General features: G+C 33.9%; 1 long non-coding RNA gene across 1 annotated transcript in view; it reads left to right on the forward strand.

Annotated features, from left to right (window-relative positions):
• The first annotated feature begins 1,811 nt into the window (after window positions 1–1,811).
• LOC138711835 (uncharacterized) overlaps window positions 1,812–21,978 on the forward strand; it is a 28,276-nt gene continuing 8,109 nt past the window's right edge. Inside the window, exon 1 of the long non-coding RNA XR_011335489.1 lies at window positions 1,812–1,927. This is a non-coding gene — a long non-coding RNA (uncharacterized lncRNA). The remainder of the gene's footprint in view (window positions 1,928–21,978) is intronic.

A 21,978-nucleotide genomic window follows, 5' to 3' on the forward strand; every position in this document is an offset into this window, starting at 1 on the left:
TTAGCTTATCCGCTTTGCCCGGGTTTCCCCTACTTAAAATGCATAATAAATTTTAATAAGATACTATGTGAAATTTTTTATTTCAATGTTTATTTTCTATTAAGCTGTACTTTCCAAGCGAGATCATTGAACTATTATGACAACATGACCAATGTCAGCTACTAAACATGAACGTTCGAAGTATGTTCATGACTGGCTGGTTTTCAATGGCCAGACTCGGAATTGATCCTTGCAATTAACATTATATTTGCTTATTGTGCGTGTTTTTAGTAGGTTATTTTACGACGCTTTATCAACACCTTAGGTTATTTAGCGTCTGAATGAGATGGTGACAATGTCGGTAAAATGAGTCCGGGGTCCAGCACCGACAGTTACCCAGCATTTGCTCATATTGGCTTGAGGGAAAACCCCGGAAAACACCTCAACCAGGTAACTTGCCCCAACCAGCAATCGAACCCGGGCCACCTGGTTTCGCGGCCGCACGCGCTAACGTTACTCCACAGGTGTGGACTGTAACTTTTCGTTCTGCAAAGGAATTTTACAATGTGACATTTATCCGGATCAAATTTCTACAGGTTTGAAGGACAAAACTAAAATTCTTTCAATCATTCATTATTATGAAATACACTGCTCTTTTAAATTGAAGACCTGAATTCCAAAACATTAACTCCTGGTGCATTCTAAATTCTATATGTGCTATTACATGGACATAGAACGGTTTGGAATTCAGGTGGTTTCTCATGAAGCCATAAACATTACAAAGAACAAATTAGACTATTTTTAGCATACAATATCACGCCCTTAGACATAAAAATATCGTACACTATGTTCTTAACTAGATTTTCCATTTTTTTGGAGTTAGCATGTTTTAGAATTCAGGTCCTCAATTGACGGAGCATATTTAGAATTCAATCTACGGCTTACCCAAAACACGCTATGAAATGTTTCATATAGAACAATTTTTATCTCGAAAAGGAAGTAAAAAGAAGCAAAATTAAAATAAACTTTTTTATTTGAAATATATGAAAGAACAACTCTCAGAAATTAATGGCATTACGGTTTATTCTGTATATATGTGATTATTGTCTCAGTCCGACAGGTGATCTGAATGACATTGGTGAATCCGATGGTTACAGAAGATCCATTCTGCATCAAACCTAAATGAGCAGGTCCCAACTCTAGACGAGTATCTGATGAACTCCGGGGCTCGATGTTCCAAACCATAAATCCTACATCAGCATCACAAACCCGTACCATCCATAACACTGCACCTCATCCTATTTTTAACTACTGAAGATGACAGACGAAATGAGGGATAGGTGGTGAATGTTGGTGGAATGGAAAAGGAAAACTGAAGTGCTGAGAAAATCCCTCTGGAATGTCTACTTTGTCCATTACAAATCCATCACTACCAGACCGGAAATTGAAACCTGCCCCCTGAATGGAAAATCGCTACAGCCGCGGCTAATGTATGTTCATAATCACCAGGGAGATGCAAAATATGTTTTACTCTTTAGTTATTTAATACAAAAGTAACACAAAAACTTCAACTCCTTCTTAAACCTATAATTTCGTACACCTTCAAATAACAAAGGGTACATAATAAAACATTTCTAAATCCATTGTTACTACACATAATGCAGTTAACGTGGGCAATGCTCGTTTAAATCCTCTCACTATACGTCATATTCTACGATATCTATTCAGAGATAGCATTAGTCACAAAGCAGAGAGATACAGAAGTATGACGTTTCGGAATTTTTAATTTCTTTCTTACAAAGGTTGATAATAGCATTTTTCTAGTCACGGATGTAGACCTCGAGTATATGAGGCCTTCTTCAAAACTTGACAGTTCAACACTCACAGGACGTGACGATGAAGCGTCTAACTTGTGTCATCTTTGTAGTCAACGTCTTCGTTATTTACGGTAAGCAAGTAACATGAGTGAGAAGTACGGCAGTTTAACTTCACTGTTATGCAGTTTCTCCATAGTAAATAAGAATAAAATTTATATTAGAATCATCGATTCTAACAAAATGAATGTAAAGAATTTAAGAATTTTTTTCTATTAAGTTTTGAGAAAAATATTTGACGCGACCTACAATCCAGTCACATCGGGAAAGAGAAAGTAAGTAATTGTGAATTGTAGAAATAAATCTTGAATATCAGGATATAGAATTTATTCACAAATTAAAGTAATTCTACTCGGAAAGGCCAAGTTACCAGAGCTCCAGAAGAAGCGATATTAATCCAATGCTCGAATAACCTCCAACAATTTTAGCCCTATAAATTATTTTATTTTTAGAATTGAAGTTTAAGAATTTGTGTGTATTGAAATTAGTCGGTTATGGCGTACAGAATAAATCAGAGTCGTCACAGCTAAATTTGTGGCAATGGGTGGAGTAAATAAAAATTAAGTAAGTACTAGTCGTGTTACGTATTAGTACGAATAATTACTACAGCATGTTAGTATTTACAAGTACTAGTGTTTTCTTAATTATTATGTGTGAATAATCTTTGACTAGTTCTTTTAAATGAATACTGGTTAAACTCTAGTAAGTATTTTCTATTCAATTGTGCAAACTACATATTGTGGGCTATGATTTTTTACAACGTATTATCATAACTGATTACTTAAAATTGGCTATGATTTTTAAAACAATCAGCGGTGTATATTATGAGATTCATATTACGTCATATTGCGTCGATATTACCAATCATCATATTTCGTTCATTTATCTGGTCTATTAGAAAGGATAGTTCTGTCGGTGGATCTTTCCTACTTAACTCACATTCACAGAGTCTGTTGGGGTCCGGGCACTTACAAGTGCATATATCAAACAATTTTCGATCTTTATTAATAAAAGCCTACTCATGCACCCTTGAGGTTGGCCTACTTCGTTTGTGCGATTTCAGAATATTCTGATATTTACTATGATACAATTTTATCATTTCCACTACTCTACGCTTGCTGATGGCAAGAAGACTTGCTGTTTTCCAAACCTCGATAAGTTTGTCGACAGTAACATGAGCGATGTCTTTTACTGAAAAGTATTCTCCACCTAGTTCGTTTGTCTTTAACTCTCTGAGTTATCACATTCTTATAGGTTGGAAGATGCGACTCTCTTATCGGTCCTGGTGAACCGAACAAAGGACTCTCTTCTGTATGTACGGCGAGTACGGAATTACTTTTTCCACTCATGACAACACGATGCATAAGAACTATTGCATGTACCACTAAACCACTGATATGATACACTATTCCACAGGAACAACAGCGATACAAACCTGGCCAGCGTAGCTTATCAAATACGACAGCTGACTGCCAGCATCCCTCTCTTCTCTCACTCCACAGAAGATACTGGCGCCAGATGATTCTCTTTTTGCACTATCTTTGCTAACTTTTAAAAGATCTAGTTGACGGGAGGGGGGTAGTTGCATAGGTGTGCAGACTGTCGTTATAATAATTTTTGCAAGTCGAATGCGTTATAAATTCGAATCTTCCGTCTTAATGCGAAGACACAAGATATTGATTAAATTTAATTTTCTTTCTCCTGCAGTCTTTCTGCCACAAGTCGCAACTTTTCCCCCACCTTCATTAAAAAAATCGATACACCCTTGGTATATATACTTACCAATTCGAAAATTTGGTAGTACTCGTACTTATTGGCAAAGGCAAGTAAATATTTATTTTTATTCACATATTTGAAATAACTTCTGAGTAAACTTAGTAAGTACTAATTATACCAGTACTTTCTTAACCCAAAGGGCTCGTGTTCAAATTATTTAAATCCCCTTCACTCGGATTTAATGCTCAGTTCGCGGATGAATCTGCAGTACGCTGAAAAGAATTATTATAAAAATAACTACACAAATTTTTTATTCAGAATTAATCAGAGGCTATTCCGAAAGTGATTTATGTATTATTTTCCTGATTAAGATACCTTCCTAAGATATACAGATGTGGTGAATCTCGCTTGACCATAGCACGTCAAACGAGGCAATTGCGTTAAAGCTGCAGTAACCTACATACTAATAAATAGGGGAGAAGTGGGTACAGTGAGACATGGAGAACAGTGAGACATTTTTTATTAGATGGTAAATTCTGATGTAGAAATGTTTGTAACAGTGGAGTTGTATGTTGTTTGAGTAAAGTAACAGTATTTTCATACTCTATTTGATTCTAGTTATAAAGGGGAGTGATGAAAAAATATTTCGTAATTTTTCACTCTAGAAGTAAAATTTTGGCTTGTGTTTAATGAAGGTTATATTGGATATACAAATTACATAGAAATATGAATGTTTTGTTACCTAATACTATGGTATTTGACATTATGTTTTGCAAAGGTTCGTCTTTCTTGTTTTGATTTTGAAGTGATGGTGCCATTTTTAAACGAATTATGCGTAAAGGGAACAGTGAGACATGCCATTGAAGGGTACACTGAAACGTCTCACTGTTCCCATTTACCAAGATTTGCAAAAATAAACTGTAATTATATTACATTTACCAGTAACTAACATTAAAAATGAACATACTAGTAACCAATTTAGGAACTACAGCTTCAAATAATGGATACACTACATTTTAATGGTTTTTTATATTATTCACAAAATTTTATAAAATATTAAAAAATAATAAAGAATTAAATTAAATTCTTATAATTATAAGCTTTGTTGTCACCAAAAATTAATTTTATTTTTTAGCAAAAGTTTGAAAAGTCATGGAAAATTCACTTTTCCAAATGTTCCAGATGTTTCAATGGTTTCGAAGTCAGACATCAAAATGATTCTAAATAAGTCTACAGAACAAGGCAAGATAAAGAGAGAGCAAGCTTTCCTTTCTTTTGAAATAAATGTAAATCATTTCAATGTCCGGTAATAGACACTGGTGTCTCACTGTACCCTCCTGAATGGGAACAGTGAGACATTTGCATTTTTTTGACAAACACGCATTGTATATTATGTCCTTTATCTATTAACATTTTTGTTTATGTATTATTGTACTCCATTTTTTAATGTATATTTCTGTTTCACTTGATTTTAAAAATACTTGACATTTCACTTGCATACATATGTCTTCATATTTTGTGTCCCACTTTACCCACTACTCCCCTACTATGCTTTTAGAACTAGGATGTGTTTTTTTCTTCATTGTTGGATACACTCTTTTAACACTTATATAATCGCTGATTAACTTTATAACTTCTTTACTGTGTTAATATTAGAAAAAATTACCTGGCTGAATAGTTTCAAAGTGATAAAATTCACAAAAACTTCACAAACGTAAGTTCAAACGAAACACAACATACTCAGCAAAACAAAAAAACAAAAAACAGCAGAATAAAACTACATACAAACAATATCAAACATCTACACTATATTAAGAACCAACACATCAATGCATATAAACTGCACCCACAATTAGCATACACAATATATCACACACAACTTGAAGTTATAATACACACAAAGACAATAATAACACAAATAATCCAGAAAATAAAAAGAGACTAGAAATAAAATAATATAACTAGAGGAATAATAAACTACAACATACCACACGAAACACGAAGTAACCAACGTTACATTCAACCACGACGAAACCAAACTACATGAAAAGGAACTAAAACATAACCTACAACCGAGTGGTGTATCTTATGCAGAATTTTGTCAAGGGGGGGGGGGGAATCATTATTAAAACTGTTTACAATTCACATTATAGGTATTTTAAATTCGGTATATTATTATTTATTATATTATGGTATATTTATTAAAATTACACTATGTTCTAATAGTACACATTCATGAATATCCTTACAAATCTTTGAAACTTCATTCCAGTTTTTAACAAAATGCTAAATTTCATATTGTGTCGGCTTCATTTTATTACAAAGTCGGTACTAAACGATAGGTATCTATATAATAAAGATAGCATCGTTATGATTCGAACATGTCACAGCACCAAGCATAGGGATTATATTGAAGGAGGGCAGGAGGACTACGCTTTATGTCGATGTAAATTTTGTTACTCTGACAGTGAAAAATTAGAAAGGAAAAATAGTTATGGATTTAAAAAATACTCAAATTTATATTATGTATTTTTTTAAGTTCCAGGAGGGAGTTCAAACCCCGTAACCCCCATGCGTATGTCCCTGTTACAACCTAATATAATGAAAACAAGACAACAAACACGAACAATTTTAAACACAGAAACAGCAATACACAGCATACAAAATCAACACCAAGAATACATAAGACAAGACATAATATGAAACAGAAACAACAAACATAAACCCATAATAAACAAACAATGAATATCCTGAAAACTAAGCAAGAAGAACATAACCCAACTTAGATCAAAGTCGACAAACGAAACTGCACAGTAATTATGTAGAAACAGGACATAGGGCTACACAACAAAATCGAAACCTTCTTCACCGGCAATAACATGAAACAACTCAAAAAATGACCCCATAACACAATATCACAACATAGTAAAGAACACAATAGAACCGACATAGCTCAGATGGAAAAAGCGCTCAGCGCGCATAGGTGAGAGGTCTTGGGTTCGATTCCCTGTGCCGGAACGAATTTTTCTCAAATAATAGGATCTACATGTCGACTACTTACAGAAAATAGTCTTGATTATTCAATGAGGTTGGCGAGACCTCATATATGAATATATACTCTAGGATCAACGTTAACAGTATTCATTAAACTGTTGTCGAAAATGGTCATAAAGTCATTTAAATATGGCCATAATATAACCAACCTATACACTAACATATCAATAATTGAAAGACTAAAATATACTATAACAAATGCTCAACAGTAACAACATACCATAAGAACACATCAAAGAAATCCTCCAAATTACAGACATCAACACCAAGCAAAATTACTTCACATACAACAACAAATACTACACCCAAACTGAAGGCCTGCCCATGGGATCACCCATTTCCTGCATCCAAGCCGAAATTTTCGTACACAACATAGAACAGACACACATTCTAAACCAGGACAACAGCAAACACGCAGACAACATCACATACTGACACAGATACGTAGACGAAATAATATTATTATGCAAAGAAAACAAAAGACATACTGAAAACTTACACAAACACAAAAACAAAATAATCCAAAACTACAACTACACACTAGAAATAGAAAATAACAAATTCATCAATTTTTTAGACATCACAATAAAAAAACACACAAAAACATAATTTCAAAATATACAGGAAACCTACGACTACGGTAACACACATGCACAACACCTCCAATCACCCCACACAACACAAACACGCGGCTTTTCAATTCAATTCAATTTATTAAGCCATTAAACATACAGTGATAGGCTCCGTCACAAAAAAACATATATTTGGAAATACACATATAATTGAAAACAGTAAAGTTTAATTAGAATGAAAACACAAAACATTTTGAAACTCTAAAATTAATAAGAACACTTCACTCTTATGGCCGGTTTGTCCAAGTATTGTTAGAACACTTAATTACTGTTAAACCTTCAACAGTTTGTTAAATACAGTTTTTCCATTTGTTCAACACCAGTTTGGCTTAACAGACTCTTAACCGTTTGTTAACTTTAAATGTAGGTTTCAGGCCTTTAACTCATTTAACAAACAGTTAAACATGGCGGATAACACCACAGCTGTTCAGACAAAAGTTGTGAAAATAACATGTTATGTTTCTCTTTGAGTAAGGGCCGGTTTCACCAAGCTTCAGTAAATCAGTCCAAATAAAACATTAGCTAGTACTGAACATTAAAATATTTACACGAGTACGTTTATATGTGCGCTGTCTCCCTAGACTTCAAGCCGAGCAGCTATATGTGCCTCGTCGCGCTAGCTCCGTCATGACTCTTCGATGGAGTAGTCAGTAGCGAGCTGTATTGCTATCCCAGGGGCCCGTGTTCGATTCTCGATGATAACTTTTTTTTTATTAACGTAACTAATTTTTATACACGTTACCTTTGTCCATTTTTTTTTAATTTTGTGTACTGGAACGAATTATTTCGCAACTCTGGCTCCACTAGGAGAATTTAAAAAACTCTTGGGAGATCAATTTTCTTCCCGAAATAAAACAAAGATAAACAAACAAATTAAAGAAAAATAAAATAAATACACATGTGGATTTAATACTTCATCCACATGCCACCAGCGTCTATCACTGCCTGGCATTTTCGGGGCATTGAGTCCACCAGATCGCGGAAATAGTTCTGGTCCTTAGCAAAAACTTTCCAGGTAGCCAGAACTTGATCCCAGAGCTGATCTGGATTTTGAGGTGGGATGTCTCGATATTTGTCAGTCCTCCTCTTTTTCATGATTTTCTGTGAACCGTCTTTGAACGTTTATGGCGGTGTACGCGGGGTGATTATCCTGCTGGAAAATTAAATTTCCATCGGAAAGAAAACGATTATAAATTCCAAGAATCCAGCTCTTTCGCTTCTGTTTTAAAGCCAGTGCAAATATATCTTATCGCTAGCTATAATATAATTCTAATAAATGAAAGTTAATATACCAATTAAGTTTTGTTATGTTTGAATGCACATTATGCATTAATTTACTAATATTTCTTAGGTACCGGTATGTAGTTATAATAATCACTTTCATGTCTTAAAATAAAACTCAGTTGTATGCTACTTAGTTGACTAGTTTCAGCTTTGTCTCAGCCGTTTTTATGATATTCTAACCTATGATCAGTTTCTTCTAAAATTTTGAGTACCGGTACCACGATTTTCGTGACGCGGTATCTTTTGCGAATTTTTGTATCATTCAAATTTTCAAAATGATCGGTTTTTAAATGGTTAACATTATCTCCATTTGACTCTTAATTTTCGAGCAGTTCCAGATATAACAATTCTGTGTCGAAACGTTCCGCATTTTATATTGCAACTAATGAATAATTAAAAATTTAAAGACGGAAATTTCTATCACTACATTTAATGATAGTTTTACTGGTTCGTTAGGCTAAAGATGCTTGGTGAGATATAAAAATGATTTAATGAACCAGTAAATAAATTAATGAATTATTAAAACCTTAATGAAGCTTTGTGAAACCGGCCATAAAACTAGTAATATATAATTTAACAAATATTTTGGAATATTAATATAGGGAAGATAATCTTTATAAGTCAACTGATTATCATACTGACGCTTATTTCGATGCTGAGCTATTATCCATTTAATATTGAGGAAATGTGCAATCTTAACGTGGCAGGAAATTGAAGTCAGATTTGAATATCCTACAAACAGAAATAGGCACTTGTTCCAATTCACCAGCTACTATTAACTCTAGATTCTATGTTACTGGCTCTTCAACTATAGCCGATGTCAATAGTACTTCAAAATATGCAGTGAGTAAGTAATAAAATGTTTCAGCAGCAATTGCTTCTTTAGGACGAAATTACATATAATTTATACATGGACCTGAATTTTATATGATACGGAATTCTCCTTGGGGTTTTGTGTACAGTTGACTACACACATTCGTGTAATTATTGTCACCTAGTGGTCATAATGCTGAGATTTTTCTAAACAGAAATTCATACTTAGCATTATAAAATATAACCATACTTATAATAATTATTATTATTCAATAGTAGTCAATGCAACTTTCATTTATCAACTCTCTGTACTGTATGAATCATGGCTACTGTAACAGGTTACGATTTTACACATGTTTCATGACTTACTCTACAGTACAGAATTTAAATAATAATATCAGCCAATAAGAAGTTGTCTTATATATGCATATCATAACCAACTGCTGTTGAGTAGTTAGAATAGTATTAACAACAGTTAAAGTTAAGTGTTGGTTATTTTAAACAAAATTATGTTGGAAAAATGGAAAACATCTTAACAAAACGTTTAAAATAAACCAGCTGTTAATTTAACATTTGTTAAGCCAAATTAAACATTACTTGGAAAAACTGGCCATTAATGTAATATTTGTAACTAAATGTAAATAACTTTATTTATTAAAAAACAATTTTTTATGAATTTATGTTAATAAACTCATCTACAGAGTAGAAAGGATTAATTAAAAGCCAACTATAAAATCTACCTTTGAAACTATTGGTTGGTAACTTATAATATTGACTGGGAAGCTTATTATATAATTTCATCCCCATGACAGAAAATTTGTACTAGTTTTATGTAATCTACAGTATGGGATATTCATTTGTTCACTATTTCTAATTCCATGATCATGTATATTGGCTATTAATGAGTAGTTGTCTATATTTTGTCGAGTGTAAAGGACTAGGTCGTATATATGTATAAATTTATGATTGTTTGAAAAGAGGTCGACAATGTTCAAGATAGTTTGATTGACATAGAATTCTAATGGCTTTCTTCTGCAAAATCAAGACACTCCCAATTTTGCTACCATTTCCCCAGAAAATTAAGGCATACCTAATTATTATCGACTGAAAGAACGAAAAGTAGGCACATCTTAAATAATTTTGAGAAACGCAAGTCGATCCGTGATACACAGACTCATCAACATTCCTATGAGCCAACAAGACTTTGAGGAAGAAATACACACTATCAAATACATAGCATAGGGAAATGGACACAACCCCAACATAATAGACAAAACCATAAAGACCAAACGCAGACAAGTAAAAGCAACACAAACACAAGAACAAAACACATACAACACACGAATACAAGAACACATACAAAAAAAGCATAATTTTTCAAATACAATCTTGCATTCAGAACGCAGAACACATTACAAAAACATCTTAACATACAGACAAGATATACAAACAAATACAACTTAACACCTGTGGAGTAACGGCTAGCACGTCTGGCCGCGAAATCAGGAGGCCCGGGTTCGATTCCCGGTCGAGGTAAGTTACCTGGTTGAGGTTTTTTCCGGGATTTTCCCTCAACCCAATATGAGCAAATGCTGGGTAACTTTAGGTGCTGGGCCCCGGACTCATTTCACCGGCATTATCACCTTCATCTCATTCAGACGCTAAATAACCTGAGATGCTGATAAAGCGTCGTAAAATTACCTACTTAATAATAATAATAATAATAATAATAATAATAATAATAATAATAATAATAATACAAACTATCATTCAATAGTTGCAACGATTTTTACATCGACAGACTGGAAGATCATTTCAAACACGTTACAAGGAACATATCACAGCCATAACCAAACCACACAACAATTCAACCTATGCAGAACACAGCACAAACTCCATTCACAACTACAGCAACATAAATATTGACATGAAAATACTACACATCCAGCCACAAAATCAGTAACGTGACACTATAGACAACATTAAATTTACAAACATACAAAAACACACCCCCAGCACATCCTGAACACTGAGCTGAATTTTAAAACACACATCCTTTTCAACACAACAATGAACAGACCCCATCACAATAGGAAACCATAAGAAAGCGCAGGACTTCACTAGGCTTCAGACAATGACGAATACCTTGTTGAAACTAGTCAACCAGCTAATTTTTCTAATACTAACACAGTAAAGAAGTTATAAATTTAATCACTGAGAATCTAGGCATTTATTTAAAGCAGGCATGTCAAAACCCTGCACATTGTGCAGTCGCGCATATTGTGCATTGGTCTCTGTGCAATGTGCAGTTCCTATTCCCCTACCTGGAGGGAGTGAATCGGCTTAGAGGGGAACGCGACAGGGCTGTATATTACCTGCAGTAGCAGAACAGCTTTGGTTTCAGTAACACAGATCAGTACGGGTGCTCATTGAGCTGTGATTGTGAATGCGTTATGAAAAATAAAGTGAGGAGTCCACAGATATAAAGAAGAAGAGAAATCACGAATCATATAACGTAACTCTTATGATGTTTTCCTCAGCCAATAGTAATTATTTTAAAATGAAAGGCTTTCATTATATCATGTGGACCTAATAGTGATGTGAAAATTTAAATCATATTAGTAAAGTTCTCAAAATATGATATTCGCCTGCTCTTATTTCTTAATTAGTACTCTCACGGCAAGACAAACATGACAATGATGTTGTTTTGGAGTCTGTACTAACACAGCCATCAATGGTTAGACGACTTACAACTTTTATTTGATAAGCTGATAAGTGATGAGAATATAGTGAGTAATATATGTGAGGCTCTTGGGGTTGTGAGGGAAGGAAGAAAGCAACTATTTGTAAGGCGGAAACATTTTCTGGAAAAATAATACATAATGGCGAATTTTCCACCTGACGTTACTATATTATCTAACATACTTACGTTAATAAATCTTTAAACCTGACATAAAGAAAATGTCCACGCTTCACAGCTTGTGAAGTACTCTTTTAACTCAATTCAGTAACGCTCCCAACTTGCTGATACTTGCTCAACGTTTTCCAAATAAACTATATATAAATTTAAATTCAAGCTTAATTTATCCAATTTATTAATAATAATGTGAATTTATATTAATATACAGCAAGGAAAAATGATTCCACTGTAAAAGCCTCACAATTGGGAGTAAAATATTTTCTTTAATATTTGTGCACTAATGGTCCCAATAATGCTAGAGGAACACTGAAAGAGTATTACTTTGAAATAATCAGTACCTACTGTGTAAAATGAAATACTGTGTTCTTTTTTTTTTTTTTTTGTTTCGAAATTACTGCAATATTTATATTTTCTTCAAATACTGCATACAAATCGTGTAAATAAATGATTCTTTACAAACGACTGCATTGTGAATTGTAACTGAGTAAGTCTATTGTTTCTTGTGTTACAATTATTGTCAAAATAGACACTGACAATAATTGCGTTTTTTCCTTCTGCCAAGTATGTTTATAATGTCCAAATGTCAATTTAATTGAAGACTAGAAGTGCAGAATAGATTCTTGTACATCCCTCCCGCTAAGAACTGGATAGAGCAACACGTGAATGACGCAATCTGCACAGACCGGCGGCGTTCCGCGCACATACACTGCACTTTCAGTGTCTGATTTCTGACATGCCTGATTTAAAACCTAGAAATGACAATATTTACTACGTTTTTATTCACTGTATTTGTTCTTAATACGAGGCCGTTGTCGTGCTGATTCCACGTGTGTCTATTTGATGAAGGCCTATAGACAAATTTGGTCCAATAGCAATATTTTTCCGTCTTTTTCACTATGAAGTAAACCTTGAACTAATTTTCAGGTTATAATAAAAGTGAGGGAACTTCTGTATGAAAATTATTATTCTACAGCTCACGGTTTATCACCGTGACCAGAAAGTCCCAGCTAATCCAATAATAATTGTAGTTGCTCTTTTCAGTATAGACTGCATTTCTTTGAAACACTACTAGCTTTGCTAAAGTTTTAACCTACATTCTTGCAGTTCCTAATCCCCGTCGTACAATATTAATCCTAAAAAAATTACCGGCTGTTACTCTTTATCTCATAGGCTTTATTTATTTTCCGTAAGTATGGTAAATTTAGAAATCTTATCTCAACTTGCTACTTTGCAAATTTATAATGAGGTATGCATTATGCAAGAATGGTTTTTATTTAAAAACAGAATTTACCGTTAGGCAAAGTTCATTTTAAAAAGAAAGGAATTGAAGGTTACCTTATCTTTCTTGGAATACATTTATTTCGTTTCCTTAAAAAATTATAGAATCTTATTCAGAAAATAAATATAAATATTTGTTAAAAGTCAAGCCAAGAAAGGAATTTCACATTCTTAAATGTATACTCGGTACTTAATATAAAAATAAAGGATGTATATTTTATTTCATTTATTGGAATTCAGAATATGAAATGTTATTGACAATATTCAGTAGTAAACATGCTAAAATTACATTAATTCAAAATATTGTGAATAAGATTATAATCTCTGCTAAGTTTTGTGTAAAGACTTGAAAAAATGCTTTTTGAGTGAGAAGATCAGGCCCAAAGTAAACTCACATTCAAAGATAACTGATCCTACTAATTGATAGTGATCAATAATTTGTTGGTGTAAATGTGGATTTTTAGTTATTGCTTCTATTAATAGATAGTGAAAATAATAGTCACTGTTGCCAATTATAGATAAATATTCCCGCATTATGGAATTCAATTTTTCATCTCACTCAACTGATTGTAAACAACAATGGGGTTAGCTAGAAACCGCTGATATTTTCAATTGTGATACTTAAAAATTAATGCTTAATCTACATAACCATTTTCTCTGACACTTTTTTAACTGTGCCAATAATGGTGCCACCTATTGAGAACTATGGGAACGTTGTGAATTTTTCAAAGTTTGTCAATTTTTCATATCTTTGGTTCTGACTTATCCCGTGGTTGGAAAGTTCGTTTACTCGATCATAAAATCATAGGTTGGATACTTTTGAACGTCAATGTATAAGTTTAGCAAAGAAACATTTCAATCAATGACTATGAGTGCCATGATCTCACTGCGCGCAAAGTTCAAAAAATAATTTATCACGTTCTTTCACAGAACCTCAAGCTACCTCCCGGATTATTCAGAGTCTTGTCAGGAAATTAAAACACTAGAAGATATTAATTGTTATCAAATCAACAAATGTAAATTTAATTTAGCAAATCATACACAAGTCTGCATACATTCCATTAACAAATGTAGAATGCATAAACAGGAAATTCCTACTTGTTCTATATCTTTCTTTAAAATTTGATGAATATTAATTTAAAAAATCATCATTCCTCTAATGAGGGTGACCAGAAAGATACAGAACAATGCTGACAATTTTTTTTAAATTATGAAAATTATTAACATAGTGGATACAAGGAAAAATAAATTTGAAATAATAAATATTTAAACATTTACCGATTCAAAATTATGTAAAATGCGAAGGAAACCATAGAATTTTTGCAGCGAGTCCTTCAGTAGGCTATTCCTATTAAGATCTCTCGAATAATAAAATATCGCAACTGAAACCTAAAGATTCCAATATATCATACCTATGTACAAAATGTAACGGCAAATTATTATTGAAACACGTAATTCAAGTCGAAAAAAGTAGTTTTGAAGCATTTATTTGAGGGGTCTAAAACACAAGAGGTAGACCTATGAGTGCACTTTGCAGAGACACTTATGCGCCGAGAAGAATGCATTAAAGATTCCTTTTTGTTGGTGAGATGTTACATTTATGACTGAAATATGGAATGCAAGGTTCATAAATCTATTTATTTTCATTGTCAGTTGTGAGGGGCTGCATTGCCTCTCTCTAGAACCGGATGATCGAATCTAGTACAACAAAAATCGCTATTAGTGGCATCTCATTCCAAAGGATATTTTGTCCGAAGGGGAAAACAGAAAAAACACTTACAATACTTATTATTTACTGTATGCTAATAATTTATACCTATTACTGTTATTCATGAAAGTATTATGGAGGAATCACAGCTTGTAGAATCCAAAAATCTTTCCTGAAATAAGAAAAATGATTGGACGAAATGAACTTTGAAACTGTTTGATGTACAAGGGCCAATTTGGAGGAATATAAATGGATAAGTAACAACATTATTTTGTTGTGTCCATAAAAATCACACTCTAAGACAAGAATGAGTAATGTATTTTGTTTATTAAAGCAGATTATGTTGTGTAAAAACTAACGATGTGTGCAGTTATGACACTAATTCTAGCATCAACATCCTGCATCAGATCTCCTTCGTAATCATCTTCTGATACGTCTCCAGAATATCAATTGTTGAAATTGGGTACGCTTCTACATTCACACATTCCTCACATATTTTTCTGAAAATGTAGGCCTTCCTGGAAAAAGGATGTAACGTCAAATTATTTAAATATGTGATTCAAGTCGACAAAATGATTTTGAAGCATTTATTTCAGGGGTAAAAGCTCAAGAGGTAGGCCTATAAGTGGAATTTTCAAAATATTTGAGTAATATGTAAGAGAGTGAAGCTAAAGTTCCCCTTTATTCAGTGCACAAAAGCTATGTGTATTACGCAAGCATATGCTGCATTATAGAGTTGTAAAAAAAACTACTTCGTCAGTCAGTTTTTTTGGTTTGGAGCACAAGGGATATGTTGTAGTTATATTCACTGTGCTCCATTTCTTTCTATTAGGACGTTACATCATTGCAGTCTGTTTTGAATTACAAAAAAGAACTCAATGTCACTTTCGAACTGTTACAGAATTTATTGTGATCAGCATTTATAGACTTAAAGATGAAAATGCACCTGCGTTTGTGTGAAATTAAAGTCATGCTAAAAGAGGGTGCAAAGAAATTTGCTTCCTGTCTGCTCAAATTCTTTACGTCCTTGCCAAGCAATGTCATTTTCATGACTGCATTTAGCAACAATGCTGGAGGACAAAAGAAGAGTCACTTTATTCTCAAATTCTGGCTCTATGTTATCCGTAACATCAAATCACGAATTCATAATTTCTGTAACTCATTTAGGGAATGTGACCAGAATTTTGGAATAATAGGAAATGCTAAGAAGAATACTGATTGGAAGATGTTTGTGTGCGTACTTACTGCAAGTTCGAAGTAAAATGGCACTTAGTAGCACTTTGATACTTCTCCTAAAACAGAACATTTACATGTCCTGCTCAAAATGGTGTTCATTTGAATTATAATCTTTGAGTGAATGATGTCCTAGATCAGTCATCGTCAGATAACACGATTCTAGGAAGCAGGCACGTTTCCTCTAGCTTTAGACAGCAGTGAGCGGGCAAAGGGAGGGAGGTTACGTAGTAGAGAAATAATGTAAACCAGCAGAAGTATAATGTTGGCTGGTCTAGGAGCGTTTGTACTAGTAATTTCTATTCATTATCTAATAAATATTATTTAATAGCTATAATAACATTAATTCTTTTTTTTATTTTAGTAGGTTATTTTACGACGCTTTATCAACATCTTAGGTTATTTAGCGTCTGAATGAGATGAAGGTGATAATGCCAGTGAAATGAATCCGGGGTCCAACACCGAAAGTTACCCAGAATTTGCTCATATTGAGTTGAGGGAAAACCCCGGAAAAAACCTCAACCAGGTAACTTGCCCCGACCGGGAATCGAACCCGGGCCACCTGGTTTCGCGGCTAGACGCGCTAACCGTTACTCCACAGGTGTGGACAACATTAATTCTAGTTAATGCAACAACTATGACAGAAATGAGTGCAAAATGTTCCAAACAAAGGTCACCGAAATCTACAGTTTTAAATTTTGAGTAGGAAGAGATGTTTATGATTACTGAAAGGGATGGAATTGCAAAATGCTTAATTCCTATAAAGTGCTTAATAGATAAAGAAATATAATTGCAACGACATCACACTGCTTGTCATGTAAGTGAATATCAGAAATATGAAGGAGAAGAGCGCTTAGAAGAGATAGAAGATACTTTTAATTAGTTTATTTTACGACGCTTTGTCAATTAAGATGGTTATCTAGCATCAGAGCGAAATGGAAGTGATAATACCAGCGAAATGAGTCCAGAGTCCAGCGCCCAAAGTTTCCCAGCATTTGCTATTAATGTGCTCAGGGAAAACGCCGAAAAAACCTCAACCAGATAAATATCCCAACCAGGATATGAACCCGGGCTCGCTCGTTTCACTGTCAGACATACTAACCGTTTCTCCACAGCGGTGGACGATAGATCTAAAGAAGATGTTAATAATTGTAGGCACTAAGTAATTGTTAAATTATAATGTAGAAAAATATTTCTTAGGAATTAGTTATTAAAATAGTTCATAAAAACAGAATCGGTAAATTATTATTACTATTAGCAGAACACAATTTCTTCCAAAGCTAAAATGTGCATCTATCTGCCTATAAATATAAAAGTAAATGATATGATCCAGGAAACCCTGCCAAAAAATCATAAACATTACTTCATATTTTCTTTCTGTCGATATAAAACCTACGGAAGGTTAAAACGTTAATTCAGAATTTTGAATTTGTATAGTATTCAAAGCATTAATAAAATTACTGATTTTACATACTTCCGGATAGTAGCTATCACAGTTAAATCAGAAAAATATTTCGTGGAATTATATAGTCATATTTTATTTTTCATTGAAAATACTTAAATGTTCTGTTTTAAATGGAATACACATTTTTGTTGCATATGAATTTCAACGTTAATTTCATTCACATGTGTATTGAAATATTTGTTCCAGCGACCTGCAGATAGGGTATTGTTTTCTAAACGACATTAGTTGCATAATTATTATGTTATAGTAAAAGTAATGTAATATGAAAATGTATTTATATACGTATATTCTATTCAGGATGACACTTCGATCGATTTTTCTAGTTGCGTGAAGAGACAGCTTTATTTATGAAGTTAACAGGGAACCCAGTTATAGAACTACGGAATAAAAAACGGATATACGGTTCGGTTTCTCAGTGGACATAAGAAGTCACCTTAGTAAGACCAAGATAATTAGAATTACAAGCTAGTGCAGAATGAATATTTCAATAATACGAGTATTATGAATTATCACAATGTTAAAAAATGTATTTTCAAAATTATATGTAATGTAGTCTATATCTACATTGTTTTGGACTACTGTAGTCATTTTGTTATATTTTGCGTCTGAATCGCTGCAATTTTATGTATGTCAACATTGGTAAATTTAATTTAAAAGTTATGAAAATTTTCTGATACTTCACATAAAATCTGTTCACTACTTTTTTTATTTGTGGCAAAATTTTACTTTCTCTGTGTACTGTTACGATATTGTCATCGTTATAATTATAATTATCATCATATTTATAATAATTAACTACACTTCGTCACCAACATCACTACCACAGCCTAAAACAACAAGAACAGCAACAAAAACACAAATATATGTAAATATTCATATAATCGGTTTAATGATTACATTCAGCTCCTATTGTAGAAGAGCAGGATATATAACATATGTCCTGGTGATTTAAAGAGTAAAAAGCTACGAATTGACCAATTAACCCCTTCAAAAGACACAACTTCAGAGGTTGTTTTGAAGTCCACAAGTCGTTCTTCTCATACATATTTTGTTTAACCTGATGACTAGAGGTATGCTCTTTCATCAGATGTCTTAACGTTTCTTCTGTTTTAGTGGTGACTTATCATTGGGAATAGATATAGGTCCCATTCTTGCGAACGGATCTTTAGAAAGGACTTTAGGCAGTTTTGTTACAGGATCTTCTCACTGCAAAGAGGGCTGCATCATATAGGAACGGGATGGGTATGGGAGAAAGGAGAGAATAACAGGAGGAATGTATGGCGTAATGTGAAGATGCGTTTAATTGATATCGAGAGGCAAGAGATTGAGCTCCAATGTTCGGAAAAGTCCTCACTACATTTACAATCAGATCTCATGCTTAACTGGGGGAGGTGTGACTACATAAACACTTGTAACAAAGACAGCAGAGCAGGTTTAGCGTGGCTAAGATTAAGGGCATGGAAGGGTAATAAAATTGTCAACAAAGAAGAAGAGAGTCTTTGTTCGCTTTGAAAAGAAAAGGACTCCTATAATCATATTTCATTCCAGTGTGTCGAATTGGAACATGTACGGAGAAAATATCTACCACCCTCGATGCTAAGTCAGAATAGGAGTTCGCTTGCATGTCTTAACCTCATGGGGAGTAGAGAATGGGAACAAAAGACTGGATTGTTCCTCTTGAAGGCGAGAAAGAGTAGAACTTTAGCTGTTGAAGTTTGTGACGCGAACTGAGGAAGGGATAATAGTATTCACGCAACTGTACACTTTTATGTCTTTAGGTTAGGATATATTATATAATGGGTTTTATTGTGCCATTTCTATTTTAATATGTGTGTTCTTTTAGAGAGTAGTTGCATGTAATCATAGGTGGGGGGGATGAAACCTACAAAGGAGGACTTGTGTCGGGTACAAAGCACGTACTATCAGAAGACCTGTGCATTGGATTTTAGGGAAAATTATGATAATATAAAATCTGTATGTATAATATTACTCAATAAATCCATCTATCTACAGGATCTTCTCGCATTAGTTTCTTCAGACTTCCTTCTTTGTTTTTCTAATTGTATATTTAAAATATTTTCTGAAAAACTTATGAGCCTCCCAGTCGAATTAAAGATTATTTCTCATGGCTCCATTAGCCACCGGCGTATCTCAGGCTGTAGCGTAGTGTTTACCTACTGATCCGGAGCTCCTCCGTGTGCGTTCCATTCCCGCTTGACTTCCTCCGAGAATTTCTCCATGAGTAAGTGAATGTCAAGTAATTCCATGGCGAATCCTCGGCTTTATGTCGCCATATATACTCTGAACCTTAAGTCGCGCCATTGCAATGAAATAAACGAGAGCGCACTAGATAAGAGGAATGTAGTGGTGTTCCTGGTTCTGTGTTAGCATTCAGTGCAAACAACAATATTCATGAATGATTACAAAATCCTGTTGTTTCAATGCATGCGGTTTACAGGTGACCAAATTCTGGTATTTTCGGAATTAACGTAACCCAAGACATGAAACCTGGTTTTATATGTAAAAATGTTTTAACCGACACTTCAACGTCACGGTGCCGACTCATTCTTTGAAACCTTTTACAAAAATGAATTGGCTTCTTGTGTTCGGCAAGTTACAATTTATGCAGCCATCGTCACTTTGTACCGTTTACTTTAAAAGTTTCTCTCATTGTCAAAGGTTGTCTTTTATTGTTTAATATCAGAGTCTTTTCTCACTCCATTTGCCCTCGTCAAGGTTCCGCTCTTGCATTGCCATGGCAAATCCTCCTCTCCAGCTGATGCCTGGTCTTTGTCTTTTCCTGCGTTCTTGCCGTGACCATGATAATATCTCCTTTAGCCATCTCTCTTCTGGCATCCTTTGAATGTGACCGTACCAATCTTTCTGCTACCAATTTCTTTTGGTTCATGTTTTTTCTTGTTACATCATTTCGAATTCGTTGAACTCTACAAAACTCGGCAAATCCTCTGCAATCCATCAATTTCTACTGAACATAGCTTTCGTTTTTGCCTTCCAGATAGCGCCTACCCTTCTCCTCCTCCTGGTGGATTTCCCAATTTCAAAGGACACCATTAATTGCTCGAATTGCACCTCTTGCTTGAAGGATGTGGTCCTATATCTACCAGGTTATTAATAATAGAACCAAAACATTTGAGGTGATCCACAAACCATGTCCATGTGCTCTCTATCCCACTAATCACTAAACATACTCCTCTTTGTATTTATCCTCAAACCATTTGCGTAATGCGTCTCATACAGTTTTCTACTACATATACTGGATCTTTTCTGTTGTGCGATATTATAACCCGATCGTCGGAAAATAACAGGGAGTAGGCCTACTCCGTCACTTTATAGAGATAAAAATTAAGTTTTTGTTTCACTGATTTAAAGGGTTAGGAATAGCTTACAGTAGTAAAATTTTGGAAATATTCAATATTTTTTTCCTTCATTATTGTATCTGAAAATTAGTACAGTAGAACTTCTATTATCCGTAGTTATAAAGGCGGTGGATTGAACGGTTAATCGAAAAGGTTGGATAATCCGTACTATAAAATATTTTCATGGATTAAGAGCATAACAGTTTTGTAATTTGAAACTCCTACTGTACTGCAACCACTGGTGTCTCCATACTACACACTACACTATATTAAAATATGCTCGTTATAACTAATGAAAACATAAAAACAGTGAAATACAGTAATACGTAACACTTTACTCTTGTTTCATTTTACTAAATCACGCACATTTCTACCGCTAATCTCATATTCTTATGCAAGATAACCCACGGTTTTTTCCTTTCCCAAACCGCTAACACGTTTTCTTTTGATATTTTGCACATAATTATCAAATTATGCACAATTTCAATTGTGTGGACGTTCTTGAAGTCATTTCTTTCAAAGGTGATAGTGACTATTTTACGAGTTTTGAAAAACACCTCCTCCTAAAAGTGTTTCTACTGCCAGTAATGGTAGCATTCCTACTACATACTATGTAACTGTAAAGACTAGTAATTACCTTCTGTA

Source organism: Periplaneta americana, chromosome 13 (assembly GCF_040183065.1).
Source record: "Periplaneta americana isolate PAMFEO1 chromosome 13, P.americana_PAMFEO1_priV1, whole genome shotgun sequence".
Taxonomy (NCBI): Eukaryota; Metazoa; Arthropoda; class Insecta; order Blattodea; family Blattidae; genus Periplaneta; species Periplaneta americana.